This window comes from Lonchura striata, chromosome 4 (genome assembly GCF_050655825.1).
Source record: "Lonchura striata isolate lonStrDom1 chromosome 4, ASM5065582v1, whole genome shotgun sequence".
Lineage (NCBI taxonomy): Eukaryota > Metazoa > Chordata > Aves > Passeriformes > Estrildidae > Lonchura > Lonchura striata.
The window spans coordinates 15,085,462-15,106,223 of record NC_140706.1 but is presented as its reverse complement, the minus strand read 5'-3'; the positions used below and the strand labels follow the sequence as shown (position 1 = coordinate 15,106,223).

Here is a 20,762-nt window from a genome sequence, read left to right as displayed (position 1 = left end):
CATCCCATGTGCAGAGATGCTTTTCTGGACTTTCACATCCTTCCCTTGTCTGCAAGGAGTCAGGATCCTTCCAAATTTTGGAAATGACCCTGTAGCTCAAAGAGAGATTGCCTTGGAAACAGCGTTTATCAATGAGAAGGCATTTCATATTTCTCCTTGAACTGATATTTTTCTGGGTCTAGTGCTCTGTTTCAGGGTCCAGTAGGCCCTGAAACACAGCTTGTTCTCAACCACAAGGTAGCCTTATTCTGAATAAGAAGGCTGATAATGTGCAAACTTTTGCCATAGCTCATGTCTATGAAAAAATATCCATATCTTAGTTTCTGCACGTGCTGTTTTCAGAAAGGAATTTTGACATTTGAAGAGGTGGTATCTTAGATATGTCCACAGTGGGGTGTTTCTTTATTTAAGTGCAAAGTCAGAGAAATACACTCCTGAGAATTCTAAAATTTCAGTACTTCAGAAAAGTAAAAAAAATTATTGCCATCTAGCTGTACATCCATCTCTCCAGAGCATCATTTCATCATCTTATTAGCATGCAAATCAAGATGACATAATCATTGCTGACTAATTTCAAATATTATATTTACAGCATAAATGCACTGTTGGGAAAGTCTTTGGCAATACCTTCCAGGCATCTCTGCATGCTGTTGACCTGAAGCTGTTATTTTTTTCAGCTAAGAAATAATTATAAGAATGACTTTTCTCCTCATGTGCTGAGTTCATGTCTATTCTTAAAAAATATTGTCTTTGAGTCAACTGTCAAACCCCACAGGTGTGGAGTTCATTTATGTGTTCATTTATGTCTCTCATCTTCTAACTACTATCATTTAAGCAGAAATCCCCAAAATTTGTAGTTTTTTCTCTCATTTCCACTCAAGTTACAGGAATTTAACTAATGTCCAAAAGTGGGTATAAATAAAAGGATAACTCCACATACGTAGATTAAAAAGTTCGAGGATTATTCTGCCCACCTGGGATGCTCAAACATTCCTTTTGTTGCTCTCTTGAACCCTGAAGAATTTTTGTAATGCTCCAGGATTCCCTTTTTCCTCTGAGGAAGGCAATTCAGAGGACCCTGCACTGCATCATGCACTGAGGCAGAGATCTGGCGTGTTGGCAGTGCCCTTGTTGCAACCATGTGAAACTGAATCTGGTTCCTGATTGTCACCAAAAAATCCCAAACAGTCCCCATGCTTTCTTTTGACTCCCTGCACTGTCACCTTTGCCCACATGCTCCACCACATTACTTTCAGTGTTGTCAAGGATCTAAACTACCAATAAGTTCCAAAATCAATTTGTGGTGAACATTAAATTTTTTCTCAGTGTTTTAAAATAACTTCACAGGGACAAGGTAGCCAAGATACTGAGCTATCTCAAGGAATTATCTATCAACAGCCCCTCAAGGCAGAAACTACTTGCTAGAGCATTAGCTGATAAACAAAAACAGAGATGACATTCAAAGAAAAAATTGGTTTACTTATCACTTGTTCTGCTTCAACATTGTTTTAGAAAAAGCTGGATGCAGATATTGCATGACTGTAATTGCAGATTTCAGGAAATAACTTGAAAGCCACAGAGAAAACCTTACAAATACAACTGTAATAATTCTTTCTGGAATATGAATGCTGGCAGATTTCCCTCCCCTTCTCCCTTTCTCCTTCAGTTTTTTTCCCCAGCAACATTTAAGATATCAAGTATATAAGCTACTTCACTAAAGTTCAGAAATGGGCAGTCACTCAAAAAAAAGTTGCATGTACAAACATCAGTTGACAACAAAGGATGATGGTATTTGTTCCTGCAGATTCACAGCAAAAAGTCCATGTTCCCATTGCAACCCTCCATTGCAGCAGCTTGCTTAGGGCAGCTTCCAGACTTGCTTTCCATCTGCAGACTGGAATGTCACTGCACTGCTTCCTTCCCTTCCAAGAGCTTTTCCACTGCAGGCAGCACAGTACTGGTACCTGCTCTCAGCTCTCCACACTGCTCATCCAGGGAAATTCTGCTACTTATGGTCCTTCATGGTCAGTTTTGCTGATGATCTGCTATGACACCTGAATTGAGAGATTTCTAGTAGGTTTGGAGATTTGTTTTTACCTCTGAACCTACGGGAAAGCTGCAGGCACACAACACCATGGAAAGGATTAAAAGCTTCTTTACAAAAAAACCTGTGTATCTATGGGTGGCCATAGATGGACACATATTTCCAGAATTCAGGAAAACTACCTTCAGTTTACTGCATTTTCACAGACTTTTAGTAGGATCTCAGTTCTACAGTCATTGAGTCATGCCTCAGTCCTCAGGTCTGTAAGCCTGAGAGGTGGTTGGCAAAATACATATATATGTGCTGAAATGCTGTACCAGAGCAGTAAGGAATAGTCAGGCTTCACAGAGAGATAAAGGGCTTGAGATAGACAGCAGAGAGGTCTAAGTCTACTATCACACATCAGATTGTAACCTCTTTATATTACAGGGATTTATTTGGGAGAGTTACTCTCTGAGTTAGGCTGCTGTCAAGTAGCAAAATACTGCCTCTGGTTTTTGAAGTATTTGAACATTTCCAATCCTTAAATAATTAGAATTGTCAGAAAGAAAGACAGTCCATCAATCAGAAGCTTTCACAACTCCTTCTCATTTTTATGTAGATTCCTAAACCTGAAAACCTGATATTGTCAAATAATATATTAAAATAGAACACCTCAATAATTTTCCTTTTTTTTTTTTTTTTTTTTTTAACTCTACAGTATTGGATAGAAAAGAGATTTTAAAACTTTCAAAGTGGAACTGGAGGAAATGTTCTCTTTTGTCAAGCTATTGGATTTGTCAGTTTACTGTTGTTTTGGGTAATGACCGTCCCAGAAGATGTCTGGATGTGGAAACCACCAGGAAATGCATAGCATTAGGTGGTAATTAATACAAAACAGTCATTAAAGCATCCCTTAGCCTTGGGCATCAGATTTCACAGGTCAAAAGCCTTCATGCTTGGCTTACATGTGGGTGACTTTGCTTGTACCTGCAGAGATGAGGATTAGCCCCTGAAATCCAAAGGTGGACAGCTGGGTTCTCCAGCTCTGCTGGGGCATTCTGTCCCCATCAGGCCCTTCTCCATCCCAGGCATTCTCTGCCCCACAAAGGATGAACAGCAGCCAAGGAGCTGTGGAGAGGCTGATTTGAGGAAAACCTGCATTCTGGAAGAGCCTGGCATTAGGATATTCTGTATCCTGAAGAAGGGAGAGAGGAAAAGTTTTCAAGAAGAATTGGAGAAAGAGGGAAAAAAGAGAGGGGAAAAAAGAGAGGGAAAGAGCATGTCCTCCATCACCACTGAGATCTTCCAGCACCCCCTCAGCACCTCAAGGCTCCTGCCTTGAGGAGCCCTCAATAGTCCCATTCCTTCTCAAAGAGGGAGGCAAAAGCTCCAAATCTTGGTTGAAATGAGGCATTTCTCTTTTTCCAAGTCAGGCTGGTGCAGTAGGTATAAGCACTGATAACATCTCTTATGTCATTATAATTAATAAAGCCTTTGACAATATGTACAATAATCCATTCTTAAGATCAACTAAGTAAAGTTTAAACAGTTTGCATATCACACATTGTCTTAGGTGATTTCTTTAAGAAACAAACTCTTCAGGACTGAAAAACAGGCAGAGAGAGAGAAAAGACCAGTAAATTTTAGAGCAATAAATTAATATCTAATAGCAAACCATTTGGATGAAATCTGTTTGTATGATTTCTTTTCTTTGAAAGAAAATGAGTTATTTTCTTATTTCAGATCTTTTCTTCCTATTTGTGTTTCCAAATTTATTCCTGATTTAAGATCTTATGCTCTTAGATTCTCCACTCATCAAATTTCATAGCTATATCTCCTGAAAATGAAAGTTTAGTGTAAGAAAGGTCAAAAGATTTTGTTCAGTTGTTTCCATAGGCACTGCATTATTTCCTCTGGGAAGCTGTGCAGGAGGAAGCTTTCAGCCTGCTCACAGGATACAGCAGAGTGAAAATGCAATTCACAACCGGGGCAGCTCCTTTGGCTTTTTTGTTACTTGTTCTCTTTGAGCTGACATCAGTAGAGCAATTCACAGTTTGTTTCAAGCTTGAAAACACAAGCTGAATAATTAGATGAAAATATCTCATAACAAATAATCCTGAAAAATATGTAGTTTGTTGGTTTGTGAGCTAGGAAGCGACATCAAGCATCCAGACATGGATACTTTTCATTTAGTGCAGCAGTTCTGCATAGTAAGACAGAGTGCATTCCTCATCATAAAATATACACAAAGTATTTAAAGATGTTCAAATTCAAAGCCAGAACCATCTGTTTATCACTGACATCTGTTGCTTCAAAGCAAAGGACTATATGAAAGATTCAGAAAGCTTTAGAACTCAAAAGATGCATTTGCTAAGAGAACACACGAATATACATAAATTCAAAAACTATAATATAAACTGCTGTTTTCTCCCTGGAGTATGGTTGCACCAGCTAGGTGTAAGAGAGTTTTGTATTGCAAAGAAAACAGCTTTTACCTATCTCCGTGCTGAAAACAAAACTTTTCTCATTCTCCAAGCACTTGAAAAGCAATGTCTTCTTCTTCCATCATCGGAGGTTTGACTTTCGTGCCAGCCCCATTCACCTCTGACTTGCGCCTGCCAGTGCACCTTCAAGATGTGATCCTAAGTACCCTGAAAACATCTTTCTGCAGAGCCTTTCCCTGTCCTTGCTCAGGGAGGTGACTCCCCAGGGTTCCTGGAAGCAGCAAACTGCATCTCCCAGCCCAGCAGGTCTATTAATTTCCTTGCCGTTTTGGCACCCAGGTCTGACTGCCTGGCTGACAGCAAGGAGGGCCTTCCCATGTTCAAAGAATTGTGGGCATCTCCCTTAAGGGCCATTACCCCTCTCCCCATGCAGATCCTGCACTGCCATGGAGATGAAGGGCAAGAGGAGGGCTGGGAGATGTGGTAGAGGCATTTATTTAGGGCAGCATCCATGTTCCTCTGAGCACCTGATGTAAGAGGTGATTGCAGTGGCATATCTGCAATAAATAAAGTTGGTTTGGGTACCTGTGGGTATGTGACAGGGTTGAAGTGTTGGAGGGAAGGGTTTGCACTGGGAGGGTTGGAGGGCAGGGTTTGTTCCTTTCAGACATGTGGGCCTGGAGGAAAGGGCCTGTTAAAAATTATTGGGAACTGGGGAAAAGTGTGAGCCAAGTAGAACATGCAAAGTCATGGGGATCAGATGCTTTTTGGATAAGGAATGCAAGGGAGTTAGAGATTCTCTGAAAAGGAAGACACTGAGAATTCTGAGTGCATGAAATTTCTGTCTCAGGGTACTATCACCTGTACCTAGTCAGTGAATCTCATATAGATTCCTTTTATTTATCCGCATGTCTAATTTTTGGCAGCAATCAAAATGGCAGGGAGGACTTCACAGACAAGAAGAGAAATTTGGCATTTCAACAGCTCTCTGCTAGGCCTATTGATGCCAAAAGTACATGAACTACATAGAAAACAAGGAAATATTTCATAACTTTAAGTTACATTGTGAAGCTCAGAGAAAGGTGATCCATCCCCTGCCTTAAGCTCCAGATAACCACAGAGAAAGCGACAAATTAAATACGAGCATTAACATAATGGTACATTTTATAAAGCAATCAAAATATTTCCTCTGTTATTTAATATTCCTCTTAGTCACATAATCTATGACTCCTTGAACCTCACTATAAAGCACATAAAATTTCACAAGACCACAAGTTTAACATGAGGGTTACACACCACTTTTGGGTTCACCGACAACACTTTATAAACTACTTTTATGTTCTTTGTTTTCACAGCCTTTTCATTTCCCTGACAGCTTCTCATTGTCCTTGAAACAAAAAAATCAGAGAAATCAGAAAGGTCTCTGTGCTGATCACAAACAGAGAACAGAAATGATTCAGAAACAGAATGAAAAAGCGATCAGAAAAGCAAACAGAACCTGCCTGAGGCACTACAGATTCTGCTCTTTACCAGACTCACAAGCAAAACAAGGTAAGATATTTAATTAATTTAATTAAATTAATTTAATTTAATTGTGCTGACATACATGCATTATTCAATAAGACAGCAGGATAGCAACATTACTAGGATTAGGAAATTAATCTAAAATTTATATTATCTCAGTGTTTTTATTAGGCAGGAGAATATACAAAATTTGTTTCAGCAAAATAAAGCCCTTTACTTACATGTCTGGAAAAAGTTTGCAGCAGCTGGAGCCTCTGGCTTGCACTTTGTGCAAATATTGTCCCTTGTTGAAAGCCTCCTACCTCTGACACTGGAGACAGCACCAGTGCTTTGGGTTGATAAATCCTTTAAAACTGCTCTCAGATGTTTCTTTATCTGTGGTGCACACTGACAGTAGACTGCAAAGCAGGAATCCTGTCTGGTGCTACGAGGAAAGAGTTCCCCCTCTGCTGAATCCAAAGCAAAGGAGTCCTTGACCTCAACAACTAGAATAAATCTCCTGTATCTGCTGGCTCTTTTGTGAATGCATACTTGAGCAGTAACATAAGAGCGAGCGACGGAGCGCAGGAGCTGTGGCATGTGCGCTCTGCGCCGGGGGCACGGGAGCAGCGCTGCTAGACAGGCACAGCAAAACCAAAACACCCCGCTTGCTTCTGGCTCTTCATTTGCTCACGTATTTTAAAAATAAAACAAAGATGACAAGCTTCTCTAGTTCTGTTCGTGGGTCCCAAGTGGCAGCACTCTCAAGCTCTGTCCCCTCTGCTGAGGTTCCTTGTGCTCCAGATGAGGTTGCTGCTGGCTTTCTATTTCAAACCTCGATTTTCTGAGACTCTCTCTGTATCCCAGCCAGGAAATGTAACCCATACTGAAGTTTAGCATTTTGGATATCATAAATGCAATGAATTACCTGAAAGCAAAATGAGTGGTTTTCAGATTTTTATTTCTCCTTCAAAAGAAAGACCTGTTTACTACTTTTTTCCTCTTTCTTCCCTTTTCTCTACTTAAACTTACTAAATTTCATAAAATCAAGCATAATTTTTAAAACAAGTCCTTGGTAGAACAACTAGTAAGACAAAGAAGAAAGGTACAAAGATATTGTAGCTGAAAAAAGGTAAATATCAGGTTTCAGGAAAAAAGATTCACTGCTCCATTTTAAAATTACATCTTCAAGACTAAAGACAATAGTTTAAACATAGTCATATAATTCTCAGGTGCTCAGGACAGGGGTTTTATGGAGAAGATGAAAAAAGCCATATTAAAGGAGCAGCAAAGATAAGAAAGGAAATCAAAGTCCTCATTAATTCCATTGTATTTAGTTGTAAAAGAGGACAAAAGAAAAATAAGCTTACAGACCAGAATCAAACTTTAAAATATTGTAAATTCAATTTTCGTGGCTTTATGAAAAGTAAAGATAAAAGAAACAAACAAAAAATCCCTCAAAACTTTTAACGAGCATTTCAAGCTTAAAGAAATAATAGTTTTTAACGAAGAATGAACAAATGATCTCTTTTTTTATTCTCCTGTGTGAACAATGGACTTGGAAAAATTCCCTACACATTTTATATGTGTTTTATCAATGCTTTTCTTGAACCTGAAGACTTGGGTTCAGCTTTTACTGTTGCTTTTTCTTTTTTACAGTTTTATTATGACACTAAAACACAAGTATAGCTTTGAAGTTGTTTATTAGTAATTAAATTGTCTTTCTGCATTGTAGCTGACTAGTAGCAGTGATATATTTTGTTGAACGAGAGAGACCTCAGTTTCAATTTAGTTTCCATTAATATCCATTTCCTTTGTTGAAAACTGAAACAATAAGTTCACAGTAAATTAATTTTGGCTCCTTTCAGCTCTTCTTGTTGCTTTTAGTTTTCCTTTCTCCACTACAATTTCAAAATACGAGGCACTATCAAACCATATATCTTGAATTTCAGAATATTTGCTGGTTTTTTTTTTTTTTTTTTTTTTAATTTGAATAAATGTTTGAAATCTATTGCTTTCCTGCTCAGCCATGCTGGGGTGAGCCTGTTTTCAGCTGCCATGCAGGGCCTCTTCCCCCACTGCTAAACCATCGGCGAGGACGCGTCTTCTCCCTCTGTCCCAGCTCATCTTTTCTATTTTTAGAAAATAGCTGGCATTTTTGACTTTTTGACTTTGGAGACCCTGTGACCTGGTGTGTAGGAGCAAGGCTTGGCACAGAGACTGCTCGCACACGCCCAGGTTGCAGGCAGCAGTCCCGCGAGTGGGGCGTATCGGGATCCTGGCCAGCTTTCTGTCCATAACTACAAGAGGCTTAACTTCAAAAACTGCCTGGGACCTATGACCTGCTGCTCTGTGAAGTGTTTTGAGACAAGCAGAAAATATACCTAACTTCTGAGGACTGAACTGAGCTCAATTCAGTAGGGACACCTAAGACCGTAGTACTAATCTGAGCGCCATTTAATAATTACTCCCAGGCACGACTTGGTTTCTGCCCCAGGGATTTCGCTTTTGACTAAGGAAGCAACAAGCCATTGGGCAGTGCACTTGCAGCCCCCAGGAATGGATGATGTCATTTATCCCCAGCCCAATTCAGCCACACCACGACTGTGTAAATACTTCAAACCTCTGGGTGCTTCATTCTACTGTGGCCCTGTGCAATGTTGCCTCACAACTGGAGGCAGCTGGTCACTGCAAATGTCATTTGCTTACTGGATATTATTGTACATGCCTGCACAGATGTTCATGCAGAGTTAAGAAAACAGTTCCCAACATAAGGGTCGCAGTTACAACTGCAATTGTGAATGTGAACATGGAAGCCTTGCCAGGGCCCCATGAGATGTAATGCAGATAGAAAAGTACAAGACTTGTAGGGTGAAGTTTGTGTCATGATCAACCACATCAAAAACATAAGAATATTTTTTATTTCTTTTTTTTTTTCCCCAGGGAAGTGCAGATCCTTATATAAAAATTAGTGTCTTATGTTTCTCATTTATCTTTCCACCCAAGAGATGGGTTGGGCTGTGCTACCTGCAGGCTGGGAGCCCTGCTCTGCTGGCATGACATTGTGGTTATCTCTGAGATCCTGAGAAAATAGGTCCCCAGCTGTGATGTAACAAAATCTATTAAGCTTCTTTGATCAGACTTTGGAAATTGTCTCATTTTACTCATTGCTTTAAAAAAACCACAGATACATATATATATATATATATATGAGAGATGCCACATAGAGAGTCCATAGGAGCCACATGGCTTAATTTTGTTATTTCATGTAAAGGCTGAGCAATAGGACTGAAACACTGATGCAGTGGTGATGTAAGATGAAATGGCAGATAGATGTGGACTAGAGACCATATTCCCCAACATGGTGAGCTTTCATTACCTTTAGGTAGCTAATCTGGAGATGAACCTGCCATTGCTTGGTTCCATGGAGGCCCAGATCTACCTAAGGCCACCTACACTCTTTCTAGGATGAGCCTGGGGCCACGAGTACCAAAGTGCTTTTGGTGGAGGCATCAAGCTGCCCTGAATGGGCTCAGTCCGTGGCTTGATCAGTCCCTGATGGAGGTGGGCTGTGTCCTGCAGCACTACTATGCCTGTGTGCACTCTGGTCCCAGTGGCCCAAGGGGATGTATTTGCAGAGGAGCAGCATTAGAAGAGTCACAGGGGTAATTTGGGGTGGAAGGGATGTTTTGAGTTCATCTCATCCAACATCTGCTTAAAGCAGGCCTGATCGGCTGGCAGCTACCTCTTCAGTGACCACTATTATTCAGAGGTTTCCATTCCATACAGCACACCTGACCCCCATTATTTCCAAGGGCAAGATGACTCAATGATTATGATCCAGAGGGATTTTGCATCTTTTATCCTGGGTAATTACAAACCTGCGGTTATTGCCAAAGCTGATCACCCAGTTATTTAATTATACTTATTTGTCATGGAAGCCAAGACAAGACATTGTACCTCATTTTACAGAAGTGGACCTAGAGCACAGGGATGATACTTGCCAGAGATTACAATCTGTGCAGAGTAAGAAACTGAGTGGTCATCTCTCAGGGCTGCCATCCTACATGCTGCCATCTCTCTGTGCATCCCTGCTATTAGTTATTAATAATCACCTTGCTATTACAGATAATTTTTTGAAGAAAGGGGCAAAGTAACACGGCACTTATGAGATGCCAGCTATGTAATGGGTTCCAGTGCTGAGGCTGAAAGTGGGGGAAAATGAAAAATGCCAACACTGCTGCTGTACATGTGGTAGGCAGCTGTACTAGGGATCATCAAATGAATGATTCTCCTTAGAAAACAGCCCTTCTGACAGTCTAAAATGGGATCCAAATTAAAAAAATCTGGTTCTGGAATAGAGGAAAGATCCCTATGGTCTTTTACTGCTGTCAGTGAGAATTCATATCATAATAATCAAAAACTGTATGAAGGTGAGTATTGCTGTAACTTGTTTAAATTGAAGGCCTAGAAAAATATACTTAAGACACCTGCAATCAATTTTAATTTTGAAATTCAGTTCGTACATAAGGAGGGCTTGGGAAGAATTGAAAGGCAAGATAGTATTTTCTTAAAAGACAAGAATGTTTCTGTTTATATTTAAATGAGTGGCTCATAAGCATGGTCCTCATATTTTGATCTCACATCTAGATTTTGGTGAGTAATGCTATTTTATACATTGTCCCACCATGGTTAAATATATATATATATATATATGTGGCATGTAGCTGGGAAATGATGTATCACTTCAGTGAAAAACCAAATAAATATAGTATGGGCCACAGATGTATGCTAGACTAGTTCTGCTTCCTGGAGAGATCCAGTTAAGATCCTTTGCAACCCTTATGTAGACGTCCCATATTGCCAGCCCCCATTCTGGACACTTTGCTGCATTCCTGCTCGGGCCTGCCAAGCCAGTCAAATTAGGATTGCAGCAATTTCTCACTTGAGGCAAGATGCTAGTGACACTAACTCACGTGGTCTCAGCTAATGTGGGGACTAGGGAAAAATGGGCAAGGACTCAGGATCTGCAATTTCCTGTTGATGCTTCAATCTGCACATTAAAAAAGGAAGAATTCTAACTTTTTTATTTATAATTTATTTTAATATGTAATTAAAATGTAAAAAGGAAATATTTTTAAACCTGTAAAGTGTAATATCTTGCCCATATAACTTCTGTCTTGAAATCCAAACAGCCAGTTCTTAAGCTGATATACACCCAAACTGCTGCACTGATTGCAAAGGCAGCATATTCAGTTTGCAGCAGCAGAAGTTGAAGCTCTGGGTAAAAACTGTGTGAAAGCATACATATTCCCTTTCTGGTGACATTGGTGCCACTGGAAAATGACTGAGGATCTGACAGCCATCCGGGCTTCATATCCACATCAAAGCTTATCCTTAGGCCTTGAACATACCCCAGGGGGCCTGAACATTTGTTTTTGAATGCTTCACTGAGCTGTATAATTTAGGAACATCAACAACATATAACATTAAAACCCATCAAAAGAAACTCTCATGCTCAGATATAAATGTCCTGAGCCTGCACTCATGTGATCTTCCATCTGAGGGTCAGAAAGGATTTTTTATTAAATTGCCTTTTCTCTCAGAGGTCAGACAACATGGATGAATCCTGGAGATGTTTTAAGGCAAGGACATTCACTCTCTTCTATGTGGGATGTAACTTCAGCCAAAAGCAAAACCTATTTCAAGTACTGCTACTTCATCAGAGATAGGAAGACAAAATAAACTCCCCAGGAATTAGAGACCAGGCTTTCTATCAGTAGCTTGTGTCACTTTCCCATCAAAAATCTGCTTCATGTACCTTGAACATGATTGCAAAACATTATGTTTAATCTTCTGACAGTTTAGGAAAATGGTCCTTTATGCACAGATCAAGTCTCCCATAAGTTAAATCTATATCCCTTTCTTCTCTATAACCTTGGAAAAAACAAGCAGAAATTAAATTAGTGCCCCAGAGTATCATGTACAATATATATCTGGAAATTTGAAACAACTTTGCTCATTCAAATTCATCAATTTCATCAGGTTTGGAGTGAGGTTGAGGCTATTTCAGACCAAGCTATCAAAAACATCAAAGTAAAATGTTCTTTTCTTGCAATGAGATGCAATTAATTTCCTTCCTGTAAGCACAAAGCTTTCAGACATGAAGGTATCTCTGACCATCCCTTATGGGCACAGAATGAGGGAAGGAACCTCTTTAACCAGGTAGAGGAGAAGCCACTTACAGAGTATATAATAATTTGAAGCACAGCTCAGTTCTCAAGAAATAAAAAGCTGGTAAAACTGAATTGAATGGCATCTCTTCATTTGGGAAAAGGCTTGATGACTGAAAAGCAGACTGCACCATTGCAGAATAAATTGTTTATGGTGCTGCCATTGCATGTAGCTTAAAAGTCTTATAGTGCTACAGGCTTGTCTGGATTGAATTACAAAAGAGAGTGATTTCTTTTGTTAGATAAAAACTAGAATTGCTTCAGGATCAGTGCTGTTCCAGGTGCCTTCAGTTTTTTTCTCAAACCCATTGTTTTTCAGCTTACTTTATACATTTTGTGTATAGGAGGGATGGGAATGCAGTAGCTGTGGCAGAGCACAAAGGGCTCTGACTCCTGCCCCCACTGCTGCTGCTGCTGCTGCTGCTGCTTTCCTCCTGGTTTTCTTCTATTCTCCATTTCAGTCTTCCCTTTAGCCTATCTAAAAATTGGACTTGAAGAGAAGTTCAGTGACATCCTGGTACATTGTCTAATGCTTACACTACATAGAAATAACAGATAAGGATTTCCTGACTGCTCCAACCCCAAGAGATCGTGCTTACAGCTGAAGAGACTGCTGGGGAGAGAGGAACTGGTCATTGCAACAGCATCCCACAGCCTTATCACTATTGCAATGACCCCAGCAGAGAACTGCATACGAGGCTATTTTGTATTTTCTTACAACCCACTCAGCTACTGCAATCCAACCTGTAAGTCCAAATGTTCAAAAAGCAGTGTGCTATGCCATGGCTGCAGTACAGGTGCCCACACCCCCGGGCTGAAGGGACTTATTCTCGTGGGTGACATCCAGGGGTCAGCCTGTGCCAGCAGGTCTCTCTCTGCAGCAGGGGCACTGGCTAATGAGGAATAAGGGGCACTGCAATATCTACCAGACACCTCATTTTTAGAGATGTAGCTGAACAAATCAGTACAGCTGTTCCTTTCCCATGTAACCAGGTTTAGTGTGCCAATTTGTGCTCCTGATGTTTCCAGCCTGGCACCACAGGGTGGGGGTCTGTGGGCTGCCAAGGCCCTACACAAGGCCCCCCTCCCATTCCTGCACCTGGTATTTTCTGTTTGGTGGATGCCCAGCTGCTTCGACAATCCTGCTGCTGGTTGGGGTTGCCTTTCCCCTTCACCTTTCACAAGGTACACAAAGCACACAAGGCTTATGCTGCTAAGGTCTTTTTGAGGCTACTGCACTGCTATTGCTTCACTGCTGCTGTGCATGGCAGACATGCTGTGGCTGAGTGCCAGCTGCTTGGAGAAGAGCCCTTTTCCATGAACAGCAACACAGCTATGAGCAGTAGGAACTGGTGGTCTGAAGTGGGTGTCAGCAGCAGGATATGTGTATTGGTTGTAGGAGAAGGGCATGTATATTTTTTTGTGGCTGGATGGATCAATAGCTGTGCATGTGCTGAAATACAGATAATTTGAGGTTGGCCATGACCTCCAGTGTTGATAAACATAGGGAAACCCAATAATTTTCTAAGTCTAATCTGAAATGGGTTTAGACTCAGGACCCTTCCCATCAGGGCAGCCATTGTGGAGTGAAGATGCAGTTTCTGTGCAAGCCCTGAGCCCAGTCCCCACTGCCAAGGGCTCACAGCACAGACTTCTCTGGTGCCAGGCTGCCCTCCAGCCATCACTTCCAGGCAGCCAAGGGGAAATAACACTCCCAAAAACAAGAAGGTGTATGCCAGGGTTGCTGCTGAGGCCTGCCTCTGGCACCCATACCACAGAGGGCTGCAGCATCTGTTACACCCAAATAATGTTCTGAAGGGCTAAACAGATAAATATTGGAGTAGTTGATGAAAGGAAACAGTGCCAGACACTTTTGGCCAGCAGAACAAGAATGCGTTCCATTGCCTCAGGTTGAAAAGGTTTTGGTTGTTTAGGACTCGCAAAAATTAGAGGGAGGAAGCATTAGTAAGAATATCTGACACAGATTTGCCTCATTCATAGACAAATTAACCTTAATCATCCAATTTATAAATCAGCTTTAAGTGAAAGGCTCCCCCCCTCACCCCCCACTGCTGCATATTTGGTGGATTAAGTTGTTTGGTTTTAGTGATAAATTAGAAACATCTGCTTCCGCTGACAGCCTGGAATGGAGGAGTGCAGAGGAACATGGCTGGCTGGGCTGCTCTGATGGGGGTTCTGTGCCAGGCCATGGTCCTGCCCACCTCTGCCCATGGGGGCTGAAAGGATCAGGCTGTCTCCCCTCTACACTGGGACTCAGCAGGGCAGGGGAGGCACATGCCTGCTCCTGGGCTTGCTCAGGATGGTTCCTGGGGAGGTTGGAGCAGTGGTGAGCATCTCCAGCAGAGTGCTCTTGGCAGGGTCTTCCTTTTAAGGATGTCTTGGCAGTTCCTCCATGCAAACAAAATTGTTTCTGCTATGTGATCATCAAGTCTTAATGACAAGGAATCCAAAGCTCATGCCAGAGTCAATGCAGAGGCTGCTCGAGCATAAGCAGTGATGGCAGTGAGTGTCCCAGACATCCCTTCTGATGAAGAAAATGGTCCTAACTAAGGGAACAGAGAGGGTTTACAACCCTGGACTGTCCTTGCAGAGGTGGTACAACTTCCTGATTGCTGAGTCAGGTTGGAAATGGCCAAGAGACACACCTCATCAAAGTACTTCACATGGGTGTTTAACTTGTTCAGGAGGTATGAACACAATCCTCCTGGCTGTATGCTCTTATCTGCAGGAGGGGAAATCTAGGGCTAAATCCTGCCAGATGGAGCAATCCAAACATGCCCTGGGGCATCCCTGGAGCTGCACCTACAGCAGACCCAGTCTGTGCATATACTTATGTAACACACACAAAAGGAGCTGTGAGGACTGATCTGACCTCAGTTGTGACCTGACTCTCACTGCAGGGATTTCATACATGCCCTGTTGGGCTGCAGAAACAGATGTTTTACACACACCACTCAGACAGTTTTTTCCCAGCCTTTGGCAATCAAAAGTCTCCGACGGAAGTCCTGACTCTCAAGGACAGCACACGTCTGCAGAAAGGGAGAATACAAGAAAATTGGTGGTTTCTAACAGCTTCTGTTCCCAAGGTGCCCTTTTATTTTTTCCTGGATATTTTCTCCTGGTAACTTTAAGGATTATCTGCATTTGATAAAAATTTTGTATATCTGTTAGAGGCAGGCATTCTAGGCAGGTTCAGAGCAGACTTCTTCTGTACCAGCTGTACAGAGCAGGCCCTACAATCTAGGCACCTCCTGGTAGTTCAGGTGTGACACAGTGCAAACGGATGTGTTTCTGTCTGATAAATTCCATGAACAGAAATTTTGAATCAGGACTGAGGTGTGTGGCCTGTCAGCACAGAGAGAGCCATCCTAGGCGGTTCTGCGAAGGAAATTTTCAATTCTCCTTAAAAAGCTGAAGGCAGCTTCCAATACAGCTTCCAAAACCCTGGTCCAATGTGAGGCTGTGTAACCCATCTGTAAAACTTAAAATACAGAGAAATACAGCCCCTTCTCTAGAGGATCAAATAATAATCACTGCATGGCCATTGGGGCCCATGGAGGCTATGCAGCACAGCCCTTCTGAGACCCCAGGGGCTGACCCAGGATGGGGAGTACCCGCTCTCCCTGGGGGTACAGGAAGGAGGGGAGAGGGAATAACCTGTTTCACAGTTAGCCAGGACTACTGGTCCTGCTCATCCTGCCTAAACTGGTTCCATCTGTCTGACTATTGATGTTACTTCATCTTTGCATTCCCATTTGGGACTTTCAGACACATGGAGAAATTAATGATGATGATGAAGTTGAGTCAGTAAAGGGAACATTTTTTCTTTATTTTCCTTTCCCTTCACCCAAGATAGGGAAAGAAATGAAAATTCACTTCTTCCAGGAGAGGAGCAGGAGCTGTGTTCCAGGCACCAGGACACAGAACTTTATGCAAGCTGTTTTGCTGGAGCATAGACCATCTTATTCCCACTCCCAAAATTGCTGCCTCTCCCTGGATTAGTTTCTTGCTTCCCCACATCAAAGCTGGTGCTCAGAGGTCATCTGCAGATATGTATGACCACTTTCTAGCAGGAATATCTGCACTGAATAGCACAATAACTCAGGAAAGGTGAAAGCAGCCTTGGTCTTTCCACTGTGAAATCAGCTGTCCTGAAGCTGGAGAGTGCCTTCCCAGATCATTTGAGCAGGCTACAGGAGGGCCTATCAACCACAGTAATTTTGGGAGGAAGGGCTGCCCCCCTCAGGAACCTCCTGGGAGGAAACAGTAAAGTGGTTTACCCTGGGTAAACACACAGACACAGCAGGAAAATGGAAGGTCTGTGAGAAGGAGGCTACCAGGTTGGTAGTTCACAGGAGGAGAAAAGCAAGGACGTGTGGGACTGCATGGGCTGCTAATGCAGGGCTCTGATCTCAGCTTTAGGGGCCAAAACAGGACAGTCTCTGGAAGATAACTTGCAGAGCATGTCTGGAACTTACAGAGACTCAAAGGAGCCAATTGCTCTGTAAAACAAATACCAGCATGGTGTCTAGGATAGGGAATGGATGCAAAGAGTAATCTACATGCTTCTCTACATTTGCATGTTTAGTGATAGTGAAAAAGGATTGGAAATAGCAGACTGGGATGTGTTGGAAAAGTAGGTTGAATCCCCAGGTGCATTGAAAGGCAGCAGACTGGCGCTGTGCAGGAACATCAGTGCAGGCCTAGCAAGGCTGGCATAACATCAAGTTTTCATAAACTCCTGAAAAGGAAAAAGACTTTTGGTCTTGAGTTGTAGCTGCTAGTGAGAATAGCAGATGTATGTTCCAGTACCAAGAGAGTCCCCCTCCAAGAAAAGGGAGAGTTTTCCTGGACAAATCCAGAAAAAACCCGATTTTTTCTGGTTTTTTCCAAGGGGTAAAAAACCCAAGTGAGGTCTCTCTCTCAGCAGCTCACAAATCACTTTCCCCTGTGCTGCAGTGATGGGACTCCTACGCTGGCCTGAATCCAGTCACGAGGCCCATCACACCAATGGGAAGAGGTGGGGTGAGCAGGCTGGACAGTCATCTCTCAGCTCTGCCTGTCCAGCTCTCCTTGGTTTTATAACAAGTCACTCCCTGTTTTTATTGCACATTTTTTAAACTACATTTCATGTCCCACCTCAGCTATTAATGCTCTCTCCACTCTCATCTTTTCCTGAAAGAAAAATATTTTTATTGAAGAATGTAGGAAAAAAAAAAAAAAAAAAAAAAGTGCATGAACTACAATACATCTAAAAACCCCATTCCCTTAACCAGACAGTTCTTGAGTTCCTGTCCTTAAACCTTCCTTATCCCTTCCCTTAACTTTAACCTTGGACTCCTGCCAAGCACATGTTCCTGTCTCTTGCAACATGTCTGATTTTGGGTTTGGGGTCTCTCCAAAAGAGAAGGGGAGAATGTGATTTGAAAATAGGATGGGTGGCCTGATGGTGTCCAAACATAATCAAGTATCTCCATTGAATTTTTGAGATTTGGTCCCATTTGGGTGTGAGAGACGTGATACTCACATGGATGAGGACGGCAAATACAGTAGATAGACTGAAGATGAGCCAATACATTTAAGCCAGCACAATTTATGGACTATCACATCTCTTAGCCTAGGAATGATTGCTCCCCACAGATTTCTACTAGGTTTTCCCAGAGTAAGTGGAACATCCCAGCCAGTGAGACTTTTCCCTTCTTTCCCTCTGGATTATTTTATAATGGTATATCTCTCACTGCCAGGATGTGTCTTCCCATTATTCATAGCCTATTCTTCCCCTTTAAAAGTGGTGCTCATTATCCTCTGTGATAATTAATTTTATACTAAAAGTTCTTTTCTTCCCGACACATAAACCTAACAGAAATGTGTAGGCTCTTTGGTCATATGGCCCTATCCCCGCTCTAAGGTCTAATGAAACTGTAAAGTATCTTTGAAGACTTGAATCAGGTGCTTTGCTATTCTGCTTTCATCTCTTTGGGCTTTCCCATCTGCATCCAACATCAGGTGAGCCTTGAGGGCAGACAACCAAGGACAGTTTCACACTGCTTTTTAAAAAATGAGAGCTGAATCCTTATTTATGAAGAACACAAACTGTTTATTTCAGCTTTGGGAAATCAGAGTAATCTAGATTCCTTCAGCCCAACAGAGAAATGCAGAGAGGTAATGTGCACTTTTACTTTAGAGAGACTGGGAGCAGAAAGAAATACCTTTTGCTGACAGTAGCAGCCTGATATCTGTAACTAAAATATAAATCTGCCCAGTGGTTATTTAATTTGAAGCCTTTGTTTTCCAGGTAGGACCATGAAGATGAACCTGAAAAGACTCTAGATTTCTCTGCCAAGGCAATCACATAATCACTTTGCTGTCCTTTTCGCTACAGAGAATCCACTTCAGCAGTGAAAATGGAGCTTGACCTGTCTAGTATCTGTGACAAGCAAGGTCTCTGAATCAGAAACACTTCTTTTGCTTTCCTGTGAAGTTAAGCTTTCTGATGAATCTAAATTTTTGTTTCATCATTTGCAAGGTGATCCTTTGGTAACAGGGATGTTATTTGATCGTGCAATGGCAGTATACGTAATGTTCATACAGCATCTGTTTAAGGACTCTGAAAATCAGGCTTAGCAGTGCATGGGATAGACTTGTGAATGGGCATATCACAGAGAAGGATATTAAGGATATTAAGGATATAAGTTAGCTATGTGAATGGGACAGAAGAACTTCTCCTGCAGGCACTCAAACCCAGCCCTAAGAAATGTGGATTTCCTTTTGTCTCCTCACCTTGTCACTGTGACTGAACCATGGATAAGTGCAACAGTGAAGTGTGGAGATGATGAAGGGGATGAAATAACAAAATACTACCTTCTTTGTTTGCATCCTTCCCTGTCCCTTTGGCTGAGAGATTCCATTTCAGAAACCCTCCTGTCTCCAGTATCAATAAGCAACATGGAGCAGTTTTTACCACCTTTACTCCCACCTACTCATCAGATTGGTGGGGTATTGTGGAGGAAAGACAAGGAATAGGCAAGCACTGAGAGAGTCAATACACTTTCCAATCCCTACACCGTGTAGCTCTCTCCCAGGAGACACCCAGTGGAGGTGTTCCTAGCTCCACTTTTCCAGAGTTCAGCAAAGATGGTGATGGTGGGCTTCCCATTTGGCACAAATTTAACACAGGGACTTCAAGGTCAACAGGATTTTAGCATTTCTTCCATGACAGTGGGCAGGCATATCAGCTCCTCCACTTCCAGTTTTGATTTTCTGCTCTGTTTTCCCTGCCCTCCCTGCTCTGTGTTTCTCTGCTCTTAAATAAATTTCTTACAGTGTGATTCATGGGAACACAGCATTAGGGGCACTGACAGCTCTCCATTCTCACCAGGGTGAATCTGCTCCAGTAGCACAGCTGAAGTTGTTCCAAGTCAAGCAAAACAGGGGACAGGCACTACAGGAAGGGATTTTCTGCTTCTTAAATGCAACATGCTATGGAACACAATAGTTGTGTGATTTCTGAAGCAGGTTCCTGTTATTAAATTTCCATAGCTTGTGCAGCTCCAAGGGCTGTGGGTAATGCTGTGCTCACACCCATATTTTCCTAAAACTTCATCCTGAAAAGTTTCATCATTTCCTTGAAAATGAGTGGGATAGAGGAATTAGCCCCCATTGTGACTATCAGGTTTTGGGCAGCAGGCAACACTTGCATCAGCCTCGCTTGGGTAATGATATCCAAAGACCCAGCAGAAAAAAGAAGGCTTGAAACTGCTAATCCACTCAAACTCTCACCTACCCAGACCAAGGTTGTGATTAATCACTTACACTCAGCATTTCATTTGTGTTTAACCACACACAGTCTCTTGCCAGCCTAATCTTAGGCACAAAGCCCACTGCTGGTAGCAGTGGAAACACAAAAAATAAAATGACCTGGAAAAAAACCCAACCAAGCAGAAGAAACACAGCAGCAAAATAACAAATGGATATATTTTTGAGAGTTTAATAAGGTAAATGCAGGAGCTTAACTTTGAAATAGTGCAAGTCTGAAGCAAAACTGTTTATTTGGTATTTATAGATTTTTTTTTTTTTTTTGCAAAACAAATTTCTATGAAACCATAGCAACTGCAGTTAGAGTGAAGATTTGGAATGATGATGGAATCATTCATGAGCAAAAAATACACAAATAATCTCTGGTCTGGGTTGGTGGAATGTAAGATTAATGCTAGATAGAGAGAAATAATTTAAAAATGCTTTAGGTAATTTAATCACCCTAAACCCTATGAAAGTTAGACATTTCAAACAATGGTTTTTGACCAGAATATTACGTCCTTGATTTTTTAAACAATATGTCTGCTAACTTTCTGATGGGGATGTTTTGTGCATAAATGTCCACATTTATTACTCATCTCTTACAAGAGAAGATACATAAGGAGATTTCACCGAGATACCACAACAGCCTATTTCTAACCAAATCGCATGTATCTCAGAAAAATAATGCTTTTTCTGAAAGATTTTTCTGTTGCATTCATTTCTACAAATGCATTTCAG

General features: G+C 41.7%; 1 protein-coding gene and 1 long non-coding RNA gene across 4 annotated transcripts in view; one reads left to right on the top strand and one right to left on the bottom strand.

The window, feature by feature from the left end:
• The window catches only part of C1QTNF7 (C1q and TNF related 7), a 57,315-nt gene that overhangs the window by 35,986 nt on the left and 567 nt on the right, over positions 1–20,762 (bottom strand). For 2 of the 3 annotated variants that reach the window (XM_085577727.1, XM_085577725.1), the window contains exon 2: positions 6,216–6,901. The exons of the other annotated variant lie outside the window; for it this stretch is intronic. The gene's annotated coding sequence lies outside the window, so the exon portion shown is untranslated. The remainder of the gene's footprint in view (positions 1–6,215; positions 6,902–20,762) is intronic. 3 annotated transcript variants of the gene reach the window in all.
• LOC146767543 (uncharacterized) overlaps positions 3,372–20,762 on the top strand; it is a 44,156-nt gene continuing 26,765 nt past the window's right edge. Inside the window, exon 1 of the long non-coding RNA XR_014954741.1 lies at positions 3,372–6,021. This is a non-coding gene — a long non-coding RNA (uncharacterized LOC146767543). The remainder of the gene's footprint in view (positions 6,022–20,762) is intronic.